We start from the raw sequence: 22,324 nt of genomic DNA on the forward strand, positions 1-22,324 counted from the left end.
TTATTATATTCTCATTTATTTAGTGCAATTTCATTCCTAAATACACTTTAAGTATGTTGCAATAAATTTCCACGGAAAAATTGTGTCCACGTTCATAGCAGAAATTAATCCCACATGGATAAAAGTATGTCTACAGTAGATGGAAGCATTCTCAGGCTTAGTTTGTTAAGGTAGGATTCTTCTCTAGTATCTGACTAAATGCGAAATATTTAAAGTAGCTTATATGTCTTATGTATTTAGGTGAAAGAGATTTAAAAAAACCATATTTAGCTCTACTGGTCAGAGACCAGAAGAGCTTATGTGATAGTAATGCGTCCGTCGTCCGTCCGTCTGTCTGTCTGTAAACAATTTTTCAAAATGCTACTCCTCCTACAGTTTTGGTCCGATTTCAGTATAACTTGGCACACAAGTAGACTATACTAAGATACATAATTCTGTGCATTGGTTTTTATTTTGATGAGTGGCAAGGATCATTTTTCTATTTATTGCTGATTTAAAGTCTCAAGTCCCAACTGCTACTTTTCTCTTCCTTTGTTTTAAGTATAAACCAGTAGAGCTACAGTCTCGACAGGGACTTCTGGTTTTCTTTCCTCATCAGGATTGTACAAATTTAATTAGATATGGTAAACTGCGGTTGAAAACCAGCAGGGACTATATTTTTGGCAGAATGATGGCATATGAAAATATCCCATTTTCTGCCTCTCAAAATTTTTATAGAACAATGAATTAAGTTATAATTTTGACACAAAGACTTGAAAATTTTTTCAAATGTTAATTAAATTGATAATAAGGGACTAAAGTTTCAAAATATATCAAGTAATTATTTTTCAAACAAACTAGAACTACAGTGTTAGCAGTTAATAGCTTCCAATTTAAGTACAAATTTAAGCCAAAAATCTGTAAATAGTGTTTTTCCTCTCTTGGTAAACAAACTTTTTGTTTTTGTATCATTTTGTAACTTTACCATATGTGTAAATAATAAAATTATAAATATAGGAAGCATATAAAAATAACTAATATATCCTGAAAATTTAAGAAAAGTAGAGAAAATTAGGATGAGCAAATATCCCTTTTAGTTATTTATGTCAATTTGGTAATATCATCTTATAGGCCCTTTAAGTTCACTCATGAGAATGATCTACTTCAATCTACTTTTAAAATGTTTGTAAAATTATTAATCATATAACTTATATACATTAGAAGGGCAATAATGCACCAGTGGAATTTAAATGTTAAATGGCATAGAACTACTTTGAGAAGTTCAAACTAAATCAACAGAACCAACCTCTGCAAATTTTATCTTTATAAGGCCAGCATTTTTTTATTTTTAGGTTTACGAACGCCAGAATGAAAAAGTCCCGTAGGAGGAGGAAATAAAAAAAAAAAAATTATTTTTTTGGATAAGTTGTCAACTTTTGTACATTAATTTTTCTTCTTTTTTTATGCTCTCCTAACAGGCTCCATGCCACTGGATGCATAAGGATTACAAAGGGGAAATTTTTGTTTTTAGAACCTTTGTTTACTGCATCATCTACCAGTTGGGGCCAGTGATATATATATATTTTGTTATGCTGGACAAAATACAGATATTTAAAAAAAAATCATTTTTTTCAAAACTCTTAATATATCTTCATTTTTGTTTTTAATGTGTTTTGGTAAATGTGTAGAAATTGTTCTAAAATATACTTGAGACCTTAAATAATAATTCCTTTCATAAAACAGACAGGGAGTATTGGGGAGTAGGGTGAAATTTTTTTAATTAAGTGTAAAATAATTTTTCTTGCTGCCACAAACGATACTATTTGTATATAATACTTGTTTTTAACAATTGAAGTATTTTATTTCTTTAGGCTATTGTTTTATGGACTCAACTTCTCCCATAATTTTATTTATTACATCTGATGCATAAGCCACCCTTTTTGGAAGAATGATGCTTATAAGACTGTAAGCTATAACAGAAACTTAAGGAATGTCTCTGACAAAAGCTACCATGGACAGTTTTAAACCTGTGGGAGAAAAATAATTTACAGACAGATATTTTTGAATACGGATACATAATTATCTTACCATCATGTCATTGTGCAATAAAGTTGTCAGCATTTTATTTGTCCTCTGAAGTTGTGAAACATTTTGAATGGAACCCCTATCGATAAATATTAACATCAAACAAAGCTTTAGTGCTGCTATGGACTTTGCAAATCTACCTTCATTACCCGCCATGTTCATCTAAAACCGGAAGTACGAGTTCGTAAATTTGAAATCTCGATCCCGACTCAAATTTGACATCGGAAAGAAAAAAATCTGTTTTTCTCAATTTTATTTTTTTTCTGAAAATTCAAAAACTTGAGCGGCGGGTTTGTAAACCTAAAAATAAAAAAATGCTGGCCTAAGTAAGGCAAAGTCTTGTCAAAATGATGCAATGTTTATGAAAGTTTAATCTGGCTTAGGATTTTGAGAGGATATTAAAGCCAGGCCCCCTTCCAAGGGGAGATAATCAATAGCTCTATATTGCATAAACAAAGGAAATCAAAGTTATACATTAGACTTTATCTTAAAAATACTCTCAAAAACCACAACAGAATCATTAGGTTAGGTCACACATTTTCATTGGAGTATAAAATTTTAGATGAACAGCAATGTTAAAATTTTGAAATTAGTGTTGTGGCCCATGGGCCTCTTGTTAGCTCACCTGAGTCAATGTGCTCAGGTGAGCGATGTAGCCCCTGCATATCGTTTTTCAAGCGTCATTCCCAGATTCCTATAATACTGCTAATCCTATTCTGACCGAAGTTGCATGCATGATGCATCTAGTGGTGCACACTCCCAGACTTGTATCAGATGCTGAATCTTGCCTACAATTTACAGATTATTGAAAAGAAAAAATAATGTAGAGTAAGACTTAAAATCCTATCCACTAATCATGCTAATAAGATAATAGCAAAGAAAACAAGGAACAAAAAAAAAAATTGATGAGGTCTGGAAGTTATGGAAGAATTTATTTAATTGATATCTCTCTCTCTCTCTCTCATGTTTATCTCTTTGTAAACTGATGAAAAAAAAAATAAATAAAAGAATAAAAATAAAAAAATCCTTAGGCTATTCAGATCAAACTTATGTAAATTTGCAATAGTCACGTGAGACTAATTGGCTTACTTTCAGATAGTGAGGACTGTAATTTTTGATTACCTATGTTTGGTATTTGTTTACTTTGAACTTTTCAAAGTACTTTTATGCCATTTAACATTTAAATTCATTAGTACCCTGCTAATATGTATATACAATATTGTTTTTATAACAATAATAATAATTTTACAGACATTGACATCATTCTTTTGCATCAAATAGTTAAGGAATCTTAGATGAATTGATTAATTAATATTGCACAATTTCAGAGGGAAATTAGAAGGTTTGATTTGGCAAATAATTGTGATATGAGACTGGTACTGTTGCAGAAATTTTGGCTCATGAAGTCTTCTTATAGTTACCAAAAAAAAGAAATAGAGTCTAAATTCTCAACAGCCATGAGCTGCCATATGTAGCCAAAATTTCTGTGTGGACCAAGTCCAGAGAAGTATTGTCCATATTAACCTATAGAGGTAACTGGTGACTCAGTATTAAATGTCCGCAGAATCTCTGGTTAGGGGGAAGTTGGACAGTGATTTGGTGGTGATCTAGGGTCATTGGTTCAACGAACTGAATAGTAGGGAGTAATGTGTATTAAATGCTATAAAGTCCTCGGAATTGAAGGCTGCACATCAAGTCCCACCAGCCTGACTGTCATTGCAGCAGATTTCACTGGAATCAATGTCTCTGTCCGGTATTCACTGTTGTTATTAAGTAGTTTACCAGATCCTGATCTAAACTGAAGACTTTATTGTCTTTATATATCGGTACATGTAAAACTATTTGAGGATGTTCTCTTTGCCAAAATGGTCAAAGCAACGTTTTCCAGATTTGTTGATTACCATATAATCCCTATTAACCGCCCCTGCCCCATTAAGAGCCCCTTCAGGTCTTTTTCAATTGCCAGGAAATAAGGGCCCCGCGTACAGTGATTAAAATTATCTAAAATCTTACCAAAGATGTGAAGAAAGTGAAAATGAAACGTGTCTTTTATCCAATATCTCGCTGGAAAATGGTATATCTAGGTTATCTTTTATGTTAAACAGCTTTGTTAATCAACTTAATTTCTATGTGAAAAAAAAACTGTGCGCGATTTTATTGACTCGATTGTTTACATTTTTGAGCATCATGTTTCTTATGAGTACATGTGTAGGAAAGGATAAAGGTACAAAACTTGCTCCTTTAAGGGTAAAATTTCAATGAGCAGTTATAGTTAATGGTTGTTGATGATCTGTGTGATTTATGGTCAGTGTCTATGTGGATCAGAGGACTGGTCAGTAAAGGTGACCAGGTTTATTTACATCTGTCAGGTACATAATACTGACCGGTGAGGGACGTGGTCTGGATAATTTCTGCAGTCTTTATGGTGCCGTTCTAACAGCGCACGTACTGAGTGACATTACCAATGGACATGCATAGTCTGACTCGGCCATGTTGAAATCATTATACAGGCGTACAGAAATAAATTCCAAAATGGTCAAAATTATAGCTGTTTACTGGCTTGATTTTTTCTGTTCAAAGCAGGTAACTTTGAGGGGAGGGTACTGGAAAACAAGGACCACCTGTACTGAAACAATATCTTTGACGATGGGATTGAGAAAATGTGCATGCAAATGTGACAGATTAACGACTGTTTTTTATGACACATATCATGTTAACTGTGTATCCAATCTTTTTTTTGTTGGTGAATACGGTTCTATAGAAGAAAGCGAGTGTTTATATTTAGGTGAAATAATTCCCTATAAGTCATGGAAAATAAAACTTTTCACACATGGCAAAAAATTACAAAGAGTGAAGATAAGACTTTTCTTGAATTAAAAAAAAATATTTTCTATGCGGAAAGTAACATTATTTTTTGTAGGTACCTGCTTAGAATTAAAATGATGATGATTTATGACTGCTTGATGCATGTATGAAGAATCAAATGCATTAAATAAAAAAAAAGAAAAGAAAAGATTTTTCAAGTTCATGAGTTAAAAACAATTCACTACATACATTGAACCTTTGTAGATTCAAAACAGTAAAAGATAGGTGTTATTTCCTGTTTCTAGGTGCAAATTAGGTATTCTTTGCCTCAAAAGGCTTTCAGTAAGAACTAAGATACTTAAATCTTGCATAAGACTGTCCACTGCCGAATACATTTGAGTGTGCTGCAAGCAGTGAAGATTTATTATACCTGTAGGGGTACCCTTGCATGTGTGTGTGTGTCAATCTGTCTGTATTTTTGTTCTGTAACACTTTATTTGCATTACGGCACTTTCTCAGCAACTACTCATTGCAGATGCTTTAACTTTTAGGATATCTTTGTCTTGGCATGCCATATAATGGTGGGATTCATGGAAGACTTTAATCAAATCAGAGCAGGGATATTCCAAGTGACTTTCTAGACATGCCCCCCTTCGAAGAAGGGAGAAAGCTGGGCATATTGCTTTGCTGTTGTCTGTCGGTTGGTTGAACTGTCGGTCGGACGGTCTGTCTGTCGATCCACCATCAGTTTCCATTTTCTTTTCTTTTTGCAGGTTGCTCATATTGAATTGATATTTGGTATACAGATTTATCATAAGAATATCTAGGTCAAATTATGTTTTGTGGATGATCGACCCATTTTGGATAGAGTTACACACCTTGGACTTTGAAAAATTCCAATAATTTGCAGTTTGCATTATTTTCTTTGCAGAGGTTACACATATTGAAATGACATTTGGCATACAGATTTAACATATGAATTAATATCTAGTTCAAGGTCTGTTTTGGGTACATTTAGGCCATTTTGGACAGAGTTAGGCCCCTGAGTGATTGACTTACAGAAAATCTAATTTGGAATTTCCTTTCCTTTTCTTCGCAGAGATGCACATATTGAAATGAAATTGGTATACTGATTTATCATAAGAATATCTATAAGTCAAGTTTGGTTTTGGTTATGATTGAGCAAAATTTTTGTCAGAGTTATTTCCCTTGGACTTAGAAAAATTCCATTTATTTGGGGGAGGAGGGCATGAGTGTTGTATGGTGTTTTCACATCACTTTTAATGATATTCCTAACTCTTTTGAAAAGATTTTTAACTACTAGGATCTGTTTTTTGCAGACCATCCATTGTCCAATTCAAACTCGCTACTATGCAAAAATTGTCTTTTCTATTTATACATATACATGACTTATTTTTCATTTCCTGGTTTAAAAAGAATTTTTAGGTCACCTGAGTAAACTCAGGTGACCTATTGCTATCCGTTTTCGTCTGTTGTCATCCATCGTTTGTCGTACGTTAACATTTAAACAATTTCAGCTTCTTCTCTGAAACCACTGAACCAATTTCAACCAAATTTGGCATATGACATCTATGGGTGAAGGGGAACAAAAATTATGAATTTTATGGTCCAAGCCCCCCTAGGGTCTGGGGGATGGGGCAAAAACCACTAAAATTAGTGTAATCTTTAAAAATCATCTTCTTTACTCCTGGACATCAAACAGTCAAACTGTTGGCATGATTGTAATCAGCATTGAGTCTTCTACCAAAATTGGGAAATTCATGGCCCCAGGGTCAGGGGTTCTAGTGCTAAGGCAGTGCTAAATAGGTTATATAGTGAAAATGCATTATTTCTTTGAAATTTTTCTTTTCTGCTCCTGGGCATTAACTAAACTAACCAAGTGCATAGTTGAGTTGAAAATGACTGCCTCTTCCAAAATTGTGAATTTACTGACCCCATACTTTATCCACCTTGTAAAAATGACTCTCCTGAGACAGAGAATTTGGTCGCCATGCTCATTTTGGGAAAGGATATTCTTATCCATCCATTCTGTTGCCAAGATTTGACCATTTCTGACAAATGACCTGTTCTTATTATAAAAACTAACTTGCATGGAAAGAAATATAAAACTCGGAAAAACCTTTCAGACTTCGTGACAGAACAACTATGGATCAAGTCACTTGACTGCCTTCATGTGACTCGCGCATGTGCATTAAAATTGGAGAGGACTAATTTAAAGTATAATCAATACTGAAACCAAATAATGTTTCTTTTATGGAAGTTATTCAATTAGTTCGTGAACTTTTTGATCAGCCCTCGTATTCCAATTTTTTTAAGCTAAAAAAATTCGTATTGGTTGTTTAAATATGTGTACCAAATTTGGTTATAAATTAATATAAGGTTAAATAAAAGAATTAGGACAAAAGTCTACAGACTTTTTGAATGACCATCGTACTAGATCTACTTGCATTAATTTTTTTTCTGTATCACGGAAGTTGACTTTATATCATTACAGTTCCGAGTTTATAGAGAGCATTTCGTATCCTGTTCTGACAAAGTAAGTTGCACACGGAATGCTGGACGATGGAAAACTGTTATTAGTAAAATGATTTTGATAAAGAGAAAGGAAGCATTTCATTAATAACACTTGTGAATAACTTCTTAAATTTTTTAATAAATATATATCATGTACGTAGTTGCACCTGTGTTTTACTATGCAGTAAAATTAAGGACGTTGAGTCTCAACTTTGATATCTCACACCTCGGATATCTCAACATTTTCCGATTGTCCCGCCAATGTTGAGATACCATATTTCGGGGAGTACAATACGCACTTTTTCCTAAAATAAATTTCTGTGTGAAAGGGATGCGTATTTTACATCACAATGGGATTTTGACAAGTTTTTCTTTCAGGTGAAACACGGCTATCATACGTACATACCGTAGTAATATTAGAGACATATGCAATTTCTATTGTTAATTGCCATATTTTAAACTTCGGAAAGTTATTGTTGGAAGGTATGCTTCTTAAAAATGTCACTTTCATAATCTTTTGATACCAAAATAACATGAAAAAGTAAGTTAAAAGTAATTTGAGCTGCATGTTGATTGTCTCCGAGGAGGCCGCCATTACCGATGTTATTTTTAGAAGTTCACTCATGGCTATGTCACGTGCTTCCGTAATGATAGTGCACATGCACCTTATCTGCCAGACAAAAGTAATAAATCATTTTTTTAATGAAATACAATAAAATAAATATTAATTTTAGGTTTAAAATAACTCAATGATAATCTGCAACAATATTAACACCCCTCCATACGTCCCAATGAAAGGAAGCCAATGAAATATGTGACACACGTGCGCTGGTCAAATGATAATTACCTATCAACACCCCTCGGGGCAATTAAATTATCATGACCCCCGACTCCAAAGCAATCTAGCAATGTTTTTACAGAAATATTAGAGCACTGGTTATTTACTGCCATGTTAATTGCTTTGATTATTTTCTTTGTTAAAAATTGGGGGTCGGTTTATGACCATTCGTATGTGTGAGCATGTGTTGATTACGGCACTTTAAACAATTAAACACTTGTTAAATGTAATTTTACCTTATCTTATACTTAGTTTTCGGCCTCTTGTTTAAATAATTGAGAGTTGAGAAATGAAATATAAATTATGCTAAAACTTTTAATAAAAGTGGTATCATTTAGAAAATAAGATATCATAGAAATATATAGAGGAAAATTTTAGTCTTCTTAAAGAAATAAATACTTTGATGTTTCAATTTCGTTTCCTGTTAAAATATTGTAAGATAATTTTAAGCATGATTATCTAGAACCAAAATTAAACATGACATATGATAAAACTTTTGACAATATCTCTTGCTTTGTTGAAATAAAATTATTTCATCTAAGAATATGGCGATGCATAATTTCAAAATCACCGTAACTATTCTAGAAATATAAAAAATTGTTAATACTTTTACGCAACATTATCTTGTGCTTTGTTGAAATAAATGAATAAATAATTTTCTGACCCCCGGGGGGAAGATTGCCGCGATATGGAATGTCAAGTTTTAAGAGAAAGTTATAAAGTGTGTATTTTAAAAAAAAGTGTGTTCAGTAAATTTTTGATAATTAATCCTAAAGTTTTAAAATAAAACAAATTAGTGGGGCATGATTTTCATAGTTCAGAACATCGCTTGGTAAATTTTTCTGTTGCGTATAATAAATATATATCATGTACGTAGTTGCACCTGTGTTTTACTATGCAGTCAAAAAGGGGGGTGCGTATTTTACATCAATGCGTATTATACTCGGCCAAATACGGTAATGAAATTTCCCTGATACCAATAAAAATTTGTTTGGGTTTAGGAAAGCCATGGTAATCATGTATTAATTCAGAGGCATCCTTATGTGTGAGGATTCAAGTATGTTCAATTCGTGTCTGTGGGGGTAATAGGGCAAGGCTTCAGTGGAAAATCAAATGTTTCATGAGAGCACTTTTTAGGTCACCTGAGTAAACTCAGGTGACCTATTGCTATCTGTTTTCGTCCGTCGTCGTTCGTCGTGCGTTAACATTTGAACATTTTCAGCTTCTTCTCTGCAACAACTGAACCAATTTCAACCAAATTTGGCATAAAGCATCTATGGGTGAAGGGGAACAAAAATTGTGAATTTCATGATCCCTGCCCCCCTGGGGCCTGGGGGGTGGGGCCAAAACCACTAAAATTAATGCAATCTTTAAAAATCTTCTTCTTTACTCCTGGACACCAAGCAGTCAAACTGTTTGCATGATTGTAATCAGAAATGAGTCCTCTACCAAAATTGTGAAATCCATGGCCCTGGGGTCAGGGGTTCTAGTGCTAGGGCGGGGCTAAATAAGTAGGTAGTGAAAATGCATTATTTCTTTGAAAATCTTCTTCTCTGCTCCTGGGTATTAAATAAACCAACTAAGTACATAGTTATGATGAGCAAGAGTGCCTCTACCAAAATTGTGAATTTTATGGCCCCAGGGTCAGGGGTTCTGGTGTTAGGGCGGGGCTCTATTGATTATATAGTGAAAATACATCAATTCTTTGAAAATCTTCTTCTCTGCTCCTGGGTATTAAATAAACTAACTAAGTACATAGTTATGATAAGCAAGAGTGCCTCTACCAAAATTGTGAATTTTATGGCCCCAGGGTCAGGGGTTCTTGTTTTAGGGTGGGGCTCTAATGATTATATAGTGAAATGCATGAATTCTTTGAACATCTTATCCTTTGCTCCTGGTTAATATGCTAATGATCTTATTAGCTCACCTGAGCTGAAGGCTCAAGTGAGCTTTTCTGATCACATTTTGTCCGGCGTCCGTCTGTTATCTGTCTGTCTGTAAACTTTTCACATTTTCGATTTCTTCTCAAGAACCGCTGGGCCAATTTCAACCAAACTTTCCACAAAGTATCCTTGGGTGAAGGGGATTCAAGTTTATTCAAATGAAGGGCCACGCCCTCATTCACGGGGAGATAATTGGGAATTAATGAAAATTTGGTAGCATATTTTAAAAATCTTCTTCTCAAGAATGACAAAGCCATAATTCATCATATTTATATGGAAGCATGGTCAGGTAGTGTAGATTCAAGTTTGTTCAAATCATGACCCCCCGGGGTAGGGCGGGGCCAAAATGGCCGACCAAACTTTTACACAGAAATATGTAGGGAAATTCTTGAAAAATCTTCTCAAGAATGACAAAGCCATAATTCATCATATTTATATGGAAGCATGCTCAGGTAGTGTAGATTCAAGTTTGTTTAAATCATGACCCCCGGGGGTAGGGCGGGGCCAAAATGGCCGACCAAACTTTTACATAGAAATATATAGGAAAATTCTTTAAACATCTTCTTCTCAAGAATGACAAAGCCATAATTCATCATATTTATATGGAAGCATGCTCAAGTAGTGTAGATTCAAATTTGTTCAAATCATGACCCCCAGGGGTAGGGCGAGGCCAAAATGGCCGACCAAAGTTTTTAAAGATATATATATAGGAAAATTCTTTAAAAATCATTTTCTAAAAAATAGCAAATCCATGATTGGTCATGGGACTACTTTTGGATTTAAACTTTACAACTAGAGGTACTGTGAGCAATGAGCTCACTAAATGATACCCCCCGCCTCCCATATGAATATAATAGCAGTGTCCATGTTTTGCTCTGAAAAATCCAAAATATATGTCAGATCAAAAAGTAAAATAGGAGGTGCACAATGGCAATATGTAATAAAGATTCTGTGAAAGTTTCATTAAATTTCCTTCAGTGGTATGGGAGGAGTTGCGGATAAGAGATGGGTACCCCAAAGCGTAACAGACGGACGGACGGGCAGACGTACAGATGGACGGAAATACCGATTACTATATACCCTCCCGCTTTTCAAGGGGGGGTATAATAAAAAGCCATTTTCTACTTTTTTCTACCCTTACTGCTCAGGTGAGCGATGTGGCCCATGGGCCTCATGTTACATATTTAAGGCCAGGATTTATTTTATTTTCAGTTTTACAAACCCTCCGCTCAAGGTTTTGAATTTTCAGAAAAAAATAAAACAATTTTTTCCGATGTCAAATTTGAGTCGGGATCGACATTTCAAATTTACGAACTCGCACTTCCAGTTTTACGATGAAACGGCGGGTAAATAAAGGTAAATCTGAGAAGATAGCTTGGTTTAGTGTAAAATTCATCGATAAGAGTGCCATTCAAAACGTTTCACCCGTTCAAAGGACAAATAAAATGCTGACGACTTTGTTGCACAATGACATGCTGGTGAGATAATTATGTATTCGTTTCAAAAGTAACTGTCTGTAAATTATTTTCCTCCTCCAGGTTTTAAACTGCCCGTGGTAGCTATTGCATATTACCAGCAACATTGTTTAGGTCTCTGTTATAGCTTACAGTCTAAGCATCATTCTTCAGAAAAGGGTTGCTTATGCATCAGATGTAATGAATAAAACTATAGGAGAAGTGAAGTCCATTTGAGGAAGAAATAAACAATAACCTGAAGAAATAAAAAAAAAATTCAACTATTAAAAGGCAAGAATATACAACTATATACAGGCATGTAGTATCATTTGTATCAGCCAGAAAAATTATTTTACACTTAATTGAAAAAAATGTTGACCCTACTCCCCAATACTCCCTGTCTGTTTTATGATAGGAATTATAATTTTAGGCATCAAGTAAATTTTAGAACATTGTCTACACATTCACCTAACACATATTTAAAAAATGAAGATATATTGAAAGACTTTTAAAGAATTGATTTTTTAAAATATATTTTGTTCAACATCACAAAATTGATATAACTGGCCCAAACTGGCAGATGATGAAATAAGCAATTAAATGTTCTACTTTCCTATTTGTAAGCATTATGTGTCCAGTGGTAAGGAGCCTATTAGGATAGCATAAAAAAGAATGTACAAATGTTAATAATTGATTTATCAAAAAAAAATTTTTATTTCCTTCTCCTTCGGGACTTTTTTATTCTCATGTTCATAACTAAACCTAAACACAAAAAAAAATGCTGGCCTTATAATGAAGAAAGGGGCCTCTTTCAAAATAGATAATTTCAGGGCTGCTGGGTCAGGGGTACCAGGGGGGTACTTTGACTAAAAATAAATTAATGCTTTGAAATCTACCCTTTGATAAGCAATGGTGCCTCTTTCAAAATTTGTGAATTTCATGGCTTTTGGATTAAAACACGAACCAAATACAATCGCTGGAAAGTTGTTACATGATACTCAGGTGACGTATAAGGCCCGTGGGCCTCTTGTTATATTTCAACTTTGCAATACTGATCCGAGTTCTGTTTTTCCAAGCTATACTTATTGAATCAACTAGTTTAACATATGTTATTGACAGAGTCAAAAGGATTAGACACGTGCAAGTTCAAAATGTATTAGTTTAGGGTCAGCAGGTCAAAAAGATAATATGATTTTCACAAATAAAAGTAATACTTGTATATCACTGTAACAGCATTTTTCAACATAAATGTAGAGCTAATATGATGATGGCATTCATTGTGGGGTCTAGAGAAAGTTTAGTCATTTGTTTTGAGTGACAGTGGAGACATGTAAAGGTCATCTTAGGACAGCGATCAGGTCAACTGGGGTCAAGAATGGTCAGAGGTCAAGCAATAAATGCCTGTCATCAGACACATGAAGAAAATGTGGGAGCTTCGTTGCTGACATCAGTAATAAATACAGGGGAAAGAGGTATTGTGTGGTCGTTATTCTGTGAACGGGAAAGTCCGTACATCTGTCTGAGGCTGTTCCAAGCATCCAGTAGTAGACAATTTATGGCCGGGGTTGAAGATTTATAAAAATATGGCAAAATGTTTTTTGTGTGAATATATGAAATACAATGTCTTGTATATATAAAAGCTTATTTATATGTGTTTACATGGTCATAAATATGCAGTATCATATATCATGCCCACAGGTCTAGCAAGAAGATTATACCAGTTTAATGAAGAATGTAATTATTCTGTGAGCTGTTTATGGGGTGAGGTGTCAGTTTTATTTTTATAGCAACTCATGTTTCCCAATCATTCTGATTTAATGATGCAACAAGAACTTCAATAGTTTGATCTGATAAATGATCTGGTGGCCTCAGTTATGATTTTTAGGGTTACATTAGTGAGATCAAATATCCAGTTATGAAATAAATAAGGCATGTATGGAATCAACTTAGGCAGCAATTATTTAAGGAATAACTGTCTTATTTTTCGATTTCATGATGTGATCAATCGATTGGCTTGCGTGATAATTTGCATAAACGCCAAAGGCGTTTATGCATAAAATTATCACGCAAGCCAATCCATTGATCATCCTCATGAAATTGAAAAATCTGACTGCCAGTCAATGTGCTCCAAGCCCTGCTTCTGTCTAGCTATTTGTCCCGCCCTGCAGGTGTTTTTTTTTTTTTTGAACTGCGCCAATACATTGATGGGGAAATAAAGTACATTTACAATTTGTTATTTCGTCTCGGACAAAGACTTTGGAAATGTAAATATTGTTGCATACAAATTGAAAAATTATCCAGAATACAACAAAATCTTTCTTGCAGTAAATTAGCAATTTGAAGAATACCAAGTTGCGGTTGTCTAAAGAGACATATCAAGATGCTCTTTTAGTTTGTGTTGGATTGCACATTTTCGAGTGAAAACATCTTTTCCAGAAAAAAACACATTAGAAATACTTGAGTAAATATATCAGCATTTTTGGTACTCTTGGCCTCCATGAATATGGCTGAGGCAAAGAGTTTGGCATGTCTGTCTTCCAACCTTTCAGTCTTTTGTCTTTTTTTAAATGAAAATTTTGCCAAACTTTGCTTTGAGTAGGGATCCAACTAAAGTAACATGCATTCATTAAAGATTGAGGCTCAAAACATTCAAAATCCTGTTGACCTACAACATGGTGGGCAAGGGAAAAAGGCTAAACTTCCGCTCAGAATGCTTTAATATATGGCAGTGCCTATGATGCAAAATTAAATGAAACAAATATGCAAAAAATACAATTGTCTTAAGTTTTCACATTCATGAGCATTTTCAGAAAATCTTTGTTCTTGTAGGGAAAAGAGAAGCAGTTCACAGATGATGTTGATGAGTAGATCAGAAGATGAGAAACTCGAGATCTGGCTGCAAAAATTCCGGGCTCTTGAAGAAAAACTAAAGAAAGAAATGAAAATATGAATAATATTCAATCAAAGGATCCACATGATGAAATTCTGGAAATTCCACAGGGAAAGCCAATAAGAATTTTTTAATTGACCATCTCTGCTCAAAATCCTTGAAAGCCGTTTTAGCTGATGCCCTAATTGCTGAATACACTTTTCTCCCAGACTGGAATTAAAAATTATTCCATTTTAGGCATAAAAACACACTTCGAAATATGCTGAGGAAGGAACCCGCTCTCCTCTTGACCAAGTAAGGTTAAGGATTCTGCAAAGAGTCACGTTTGAATTGAAATTTTTCATAATTTTACCTGCAGTGAACTACATGATTCATTTATTATCGTTATCACTTATCAGAGTTGTTTACTTGAACAAAGATTTTGTTGCCATGGTTGGAAAACAAAAATTCTGTGAAATCTTTCAAGATGCTGTATTTTTATAAAATATCTTCTTTTACAGTTTTTAGCTCACCTGAGCCAAGGCTCGAGTGAGCTTTTCTGATCAAAATTTCTCCGTTGTCTGTCGTTGTCACCGTTGTCGTCGTTGTTGGCATTGTCGTCGTCGTAAACTTTTCACATTTTCATCTTCTTCTCAAGAACCACTGGGCCAATTTCAACCAAACTTGGCACAAAGTATCCTTGGATAAAGGGGATTCAATTTTGTTCAAATGAAGGGCTACACCCTCTTCCAAGGGGAGATAATTGTGAAGAACTGGGTACGGTATGTAAAACGAGGCAGCCCTGTAAAATTGGCAAAAATTAAATGCACGATAACATTCTTTGAACTGTGTCAATTTATTGTGAAGGTTCCCATTTGTGAAAAAATGATATCAATTTTCCTCAACTCACGTGACCTTTTTGTGTACATAACGTTCAAACCTGGTCTAATATTCTGGAATTCACCTATTTTGGACGTTTTCCTCTTCTTCAAGTCTAAATTTCGATGTGGCCGCATTCAAGTATGTATGCGAAACTTCGCAGAAAGAACAAGTATACTTTGGTTTCTAATATGCAAGAGAAAAAATGACTGTACAAAAGTGCGGCCACGTCCGTTTTTACGAAAAATTGCAGTTGAAAATATTTCGTTTTTGGATAGATGTAACTTTTCCTCCATAATAAAACCTATACATTTAAAGAAATTAATCGTTTAAGTTTGAATCTAAAACTTCTATCTAATCTATACTTTTACAGAAATTTATTGTTTAAATCTGTATCTGAATGTTATGAAAACCACATAAACTTTTCAAAAAAATTTATCAAGGGACGTTACATGTAAATTAATGACGCAATACATTGAAAAACATGACGTCATAATGAGCCATCATATACTGAACATCCAAATTCTTCAGTCTTCCATAATGAAATACTTAATATCATTATATGAAAAATTTCCAATCAATATATTCAGAGAAAAACAGTAATAACGACATAAGTTGGTATGATTCAGGGGATTAATTTACATTTATACATGTACCTCTAATTAAAACGAGCGTCTCCTTCATAATGGACATGATATTGACTTTACTGTTCAAGAAAAAGATCTTTTTTTAACGTTCTGTTGAAAGACTCATACTGCTTTCTTGAGTATGATTTAGGTTGTACATTTATCATGCTGATCAGAATGTTGACATCAGTGTTTTCAAGACAGGTTTAAATTATAAACATGCAATTCAAATGCGGATCCAGGGCCTATGCGCCGGGCGTCCCCCCTACCCCCATTTGATTTTTTTTAAATGTTTTATTTAGTAAAACAAGCATTTAACTTCAGTTTTGTACAGTTTAGTATATAAGTTGAAAAAAAAATAATTACATCGAAGTCCTTTATTTATTTTTTTGTCACTAGCATTAAACACAAACATGTAGATCTACATGTATGGTACGAGATATTCCGAAATATTTTACTGCCATACATGTACTTAACTCTAAGTATTCTGAAATTTTTGCAAGATCACGATTGGTTTTCCAAAATAAAGGGGGATACACATATACTAGGTATTCGTTCCCCGGACCCAACCAGGAATGTGCCCTCAACCCCTGTGGGGCTTCAACGCAGCTTCAGACACCTTGCCTTCAATACCACCCCTTCCCCGTTATTAAATTCCTGGATCCGCAACTGTAGTTTACAAGGAACTTTATAGATAATGAAATAATATTATTTTGACAAAGTTTTGTAAGGCTTAAGTTGTGAGTGTTTTCGGCAATTACTATGAAATGTTTCCAATTGTAGTTAACTTTTTTCTTAACACAGAAAAGTGAAGGCAATTTTAACATATTATATGAATCCGTTATTTAAGAAATAAAAACACGCAAAATCATGCATTGTTTTTGGACAAGAGACACCACTTTCCCCCTTCCGCTAGATACAGTCGATGTATTTAGCTTGATTTGGAGTTTTTTAGAAATTAATTAAGACATTTATAAGACATGAAATTGCTTTTTAAAATTATTTTTGGTAAAATGAATGTATCAGACAAAATATTGTTAAGATCTAAAATAATTTTAACCAAATTATCCATGAAATAATACTTTAAATATGTCATGGGAAATAAATATTGATAAAATTTGACATTCATCAGGGCTGGGAAGGTGGGTGGGGTGTCCAGTCCTTTATCACCGTAGTGAAAATGGTACACATCAGATTTGGATTTTAAAGATGTCAACGTCCGTCTATGATGATTATTCGTTCCAGAAAATTATTATTGTCACTGAAATCTATCAAATATATATAAACATTTATATTTAGGAGGTATGTAAAGCAAAATAATTGTCTATGCTTTATCAGTTTTTGTCTAAGTAGAGTTGTATAGTCATGTAATACATGTCATCTGTTACGTATATTTTAAAAGAATTTTCATTAAAACAACTCTCAAAAAAACTTATCTAGTTAGAAACACAATCTCGCCTTAAATGCTAATCCGGGATTGGCAAACCTAACTCCGTAAAAAAAGGCAGGCCGTAGTGAGGGTGCCAGCAAGTCACAAATAACATCAGTTTTCGTATATTAATAACAGAACTTCAAAAGTGTCTCAATGTGTAGCTTATAAAAAGGTTAATAAAGAAAAGGGACGTGAAGTGAATTTTGATATTTTTTTAAATGTAAGTGTTTTTTCATTCTGTATTACGATTATTTGCATTTTGTCTTCATTTAAATTAGAAAAATAGATAGAAGTATGTGTGTGTGTGTGGGGGGGGGGGGGGGTTACTGATTATCAGCATGTATTATAATGCCTACAAATGAACAAGTTTATGTCAAGAAATTGATTTCAAACTAGAAATAGTCCTTTCCTATTTTCTGTTGATCTCCACTCGACTCTGATCGTTGATCGATTGTTTACAGCCAACATCAATGCTTTGAAAACAAAACGCACAGACTCCCATATCTTAAATTAATACGTTGATAGACCAAGTCATACACTAAAGTTACATAATATTTCAGTGTAGTGTATTTATTTCTACAAGTTTTAGAAATTTATGCCCGTTAGACAGAACTTCTAAATTGTACTACTAAATTCTGGGATCCATTCCCGAAAATTCGTGTGGTTTTTTTTTGTCTTTATACCCCCGCTTGAAAATCAGGAGGGTATATAGTAATCGGTATGTCTGTCCGTCCGTCTAGCTGTACGTCTGTTAAGCACTGGGGTACTCATCTCTTATCTGCAACTCCTCTTGTACCACTGAGTGAAATTCAATGAAACTTTTATAGAATCTTAATAACATATTGCCATTATGCACCTTCTGTTTCACTTTTTGATCCGACACATATTTAGGTTTTTAACGGCAAAACATAAAAGAGAGGTACCCCAAAGCATAACAGACAGACGGACACCCCGATCACTATATACCCTCCCACTTTTCAAGCGGGGGTAAAAAATCTAAAATCAAAGAAAATGGAAAAAAGGCATATCATATAACTCGAAATAGGGAGTAATTAATATGTCTATTTAAAAAAAAACGACATTTTTAGCGCCGCTATTTGTTGGAATGGAAAAGGGGGAGTTCTGTTGATAACTTTTTCATTGAACAATGCATTCAATTTTTAAAGTACTCACCTCCTTTCGTCTGGTTGAATCAAGTTTGTAGCTTGTCTGGTACAATCGTTTGTTAAAAAATTATATATTTCTGAAATTTATAAAACTAATTCAATTAAACTATCAACGATATATGATGAATTGAAAGAAAGATCAAAATAGGTTTCCTGGAATATTGGCAGGATTAAGTAAATATTTTTCGGTTAAGAGAATTTACAGATTTCATTTAACGTAACGTTAAAATCAGTAACGTCGTGATGACGTCGTTAGGTCAAAATTTGTAATTATCAAAGAAAGTGCACCATTTTTCTGAACCTCTGGCTGAAAAACGCTATGAGATACAGGTGACTCTCGATCTCTCAAAGTACAAGGGACCGCAAGAAAAGTTCGAGAGATCAAGGGGTTCGAGAGATAGAAAGTAAATAAAATCTGAAATTTTCAGTTCCGATCATCGATGTTCTACTATTATAGATGCTGGAAGTATATGTAAATACAGTTATTGCACGTTTTCAATCATATTTTACAGGTAATAAACTTGATATCAACAACAATGATCGTATTTCGAATAAATATAACGAATTCCTGAAGTTTCATTATTTACTTGTTCTTATTTCACGATAACATGAAACCCGGATAGCAATTGTAGGTTTGGCTATTCTGCGGCTTGATCGGGTCCTTGATCACCAGTGTTCACCATATTTTTCTTAATCGGTATTCAGTCCTTCAGAACGAAATTTCTTGTGCAATATTTGCCATACTGGGATTATGTAGACTCTATTGAAAGTTCATACTCTATGGGAACTTATTGAAATGAACGTCTGTAAATTTATTTTCTAAAAATTTATCGTCTCTGTTTCAAGTCAAAATAAGTTGTGAATTCGGTTATAATAATTTACCAGTAATAACCAATTAATTATATCAACACACGGACGACCTACAGGTGTAGTGTCATCTATGTAAACACCCAATTAACACCTCCATGCCAGCCCCGGGCATTCACTGTTTTTCCAGGTAAGTCAAGGCTCAATTATACGCTTGATCGGGCAATCAAAACTTCGAGAGATAGAGAGTAAAATTCAATGAAATATGTGTAACGGGACCCAGGTTTTTGTTAGAGAGATAGAGAACTTCGAGAGATAGAAGTTCGAGAAATCAGTAGTAAATTTGCTTAGTTATATAGAGGAAAAAAAGGGACCGGAGGTTCACTTCGAGAGATAGAGAACTTCGAGAGATCAGAGTTCGAACCATCGAGAGTCACCTGTAATTCCAAAAAATAAAATGATTTTGAAAGGATGTATCGTGGGCATGTTTGTAAAAAACTTCAATCAAATTTAGAGACAGGGCCGCCTCGTTATACATACCGTACCCAGTTCTTAGTGAAAAAATAATGGCATTTTTTGAAAATCTTCTTCTCAAGAACCACTGGACCAGGAAAACTGAAACTCATGTGGAAGCATCTTCATGTATATATAGTGTAGATTCAAGTTTGTTCAAATCATGACCCCGGGGGTAGGTTGGGGCCACAATGGGGTATCAATGTTTAGCATAGGAATACATAGGAAAAATCTTAAAAAATCTTCTTCTCAAGAACCACTGGGCCAGAAAAGCTGAAACTCGAGTGGAAGTATCCTCTGGTAGTGAAGATTCAAGTTTGTTCAAGGCATGAACCCCGGGGGTAGGATGGGGCCACAATGGGGTATCAAAGTTTAACATATAGGAATACACAGGAAAAATCTTTAAAAATCTTCTCAAGAACCACTGGGTCAGGAAATCTGAAACTCAGAAGGAAGCATCCTCATGTAGTGTAAACTCAAGTTTGTTTTGGGCGTGGCCCCCTGGGGGTTGGTTGGAGCCACAATGGGGTATCAAAGTTAAACATAGGAATCCTTAGGAAAAATCTTTAAAAATCTTCTTCTCAAGAACCACTGGGCCAGGCAAGCTGAAACTCATGTGGTAGCATCCTCATGTAGTGAAGATTCAAATTTGTAATCATGACCCCATGGGGTAGGATGGGGCCACAATGGGGTATCAAAGTTTAGCTTAGGAATACGTAAGAAAAAAAATCTTTTTCTCCAAAACAGCAAACCCATGATTGGTCATAATTATATGGATTCCGAAGCATTCCTCTGTTAAATAAATGTAGATTTATGTTTGTTCAATTCATGACCCCTTTGAGAAGGATGGGGGAACATTGGGGGATCAGAATTTTACATAGAAATACCTAGGAAAAATCATCTTCTCAGGAACAGCAAAGCCATGGTTGGTCATAGATACCACTGCCATTATGTGTCATATTAATTCAAAACATCCTTAGGAAGTGTAGATTTAAGTTTGTTCAAATACCCCTCCCCCGAACCCATTTCTATATTTAAACTGTTCAATACTGAACTGATTTTTGCTTTTACCTAGCCATTTGCTCAGGTGAGTGATGTGGCCCCTGGGCCGCTTGTTCATTTTGCATGACTTCATGAATTTTCATGGATAAACATGAAGAATAATATATTGCATTTTTTGTTTACAAATAAGCAAGAATATTCATGAATAGTTTATGAATGTTATTCATTCGTATTACAAATTATTCATGAACAGTTCATAAGGATGCAGTGAAGTAATTTAAATAATTCATGAACTTAAAAGTTCAAGAATTATTCTTGATCATTGTGCAGGCATTTATAAAATCCAAGTTTGTTCATGAACAACCAACTATTCTTGAATATTCTTGAACTTGGTTTTTAAGGAATGGCTCCTTCCATATCGGGTTTGGGTCAGTTTACGCTTTATAATCTGCAAAGCGGATTATAAAAAAGCATAAACTGACCCAAACCAGATTATACTCGATAATTTGGCCAAGAATTAGAGTCATTCTTTATAATTTAATTTTAAAATAATTAAACATCTGTGGATGTAAAATTATGTTAATTTTTATGAGTTCAAATTTAATTACCGCCCAATAATACAACAATAGTAATTGAAGTGATGGGAAGCAAGGGGAGGTAATAGCTGATACATAGATCTAGCAGCCATGGTGTTTGTTTACATGAGGTAAGATCGAGCAACTGTTTGAAGTTAAAGGTACATTTATTAAATCAGGAATTTTCCATGTATCCCGAGGACTAGAAATGAGGGGATTGCATGGATACAGATGATTCGGTTGTCAAGGGGGTGTGTCCCCATACCAAACCAGATTGTACAGAATAATTTGCATTCCTTTTTGGAAATCAACCAATCAGAGGCTACAATACAAACAAAATTAAATGATTCATGAATGAAATCCATGAAACCATGAGTGTCCAATTTTAACTTCATAGGATCTTCATGAACAATTCATGAGCAGATTCAAGTTCATGAATTATATATATTCTTGAATCTGCTCATGAACAATTCATGAGCAGATTCAAGAATATATAATTCATGAACTTTTCTTAAAAGTTCAAGAATTATTCTTGATCATTTCGCAGGGGTGGCGTCCAATGTGTACCTTGTTTATTATTAGGTAGGGAGTATATTTTTTTTTACTTAAAGAAAAATAAATTAGTCAGGTGCCTGTTCTTTTGGGTATCTAGGAGGCAAACAACATACACAATTGTAATAAACAAAGTAAATGAGAGTTATACCCCTTTGTGAGATGTTGTAAATCAAGAAATCCTTGTATATGATTTAATTAACAGGTTATTTGAATGTGTTAGGATACAAAAAGTAAGTACTAAGTGTAAAGTTATGATGAACA

The 22,324-nt window shown here is 34.2% G+C and overlaps 1 long non-coding RNA gene across 1 annotated transcript in view; it reads left to right on the plus strand.

The window, feature by feature from the left end:
• The first annotated feature begins 14,478 nt into the window (after window positions 1-14,478).
• Window positions 14,479-22,324, plus strand: part of LOC134271173 (uncharacterized) — a 37,488-nt gene continuing 29,642 nt past the window's right edge. Inside the window, exon 1 of the long non-coding RNA XR_009992971.1 lies at window positions 14,479-14,823. This is a non-coding gene — a long non-coding RNA (uncharacterized LOC134271173). The remainder of the gene's footprint in view (window positions 14,824-22,324) is intronic.

This window comes from Saccostrea cucullata, unplaced genomic scaffold, assembly GCF_032062105.1.
Source record: "Saccostrea cucullata isolate Sc308-1 unplaced genomic scaffold, CSIRO_AGI_Scuc_v1 ctg750, whole genome shotgun sequence".
Lineage (NCBI taxonomy): Eukaryota > Metazoa > Mollusca > Bivalvia > Ostreida > Ostreidae > Saccostrea > Saccostrea cuccullata.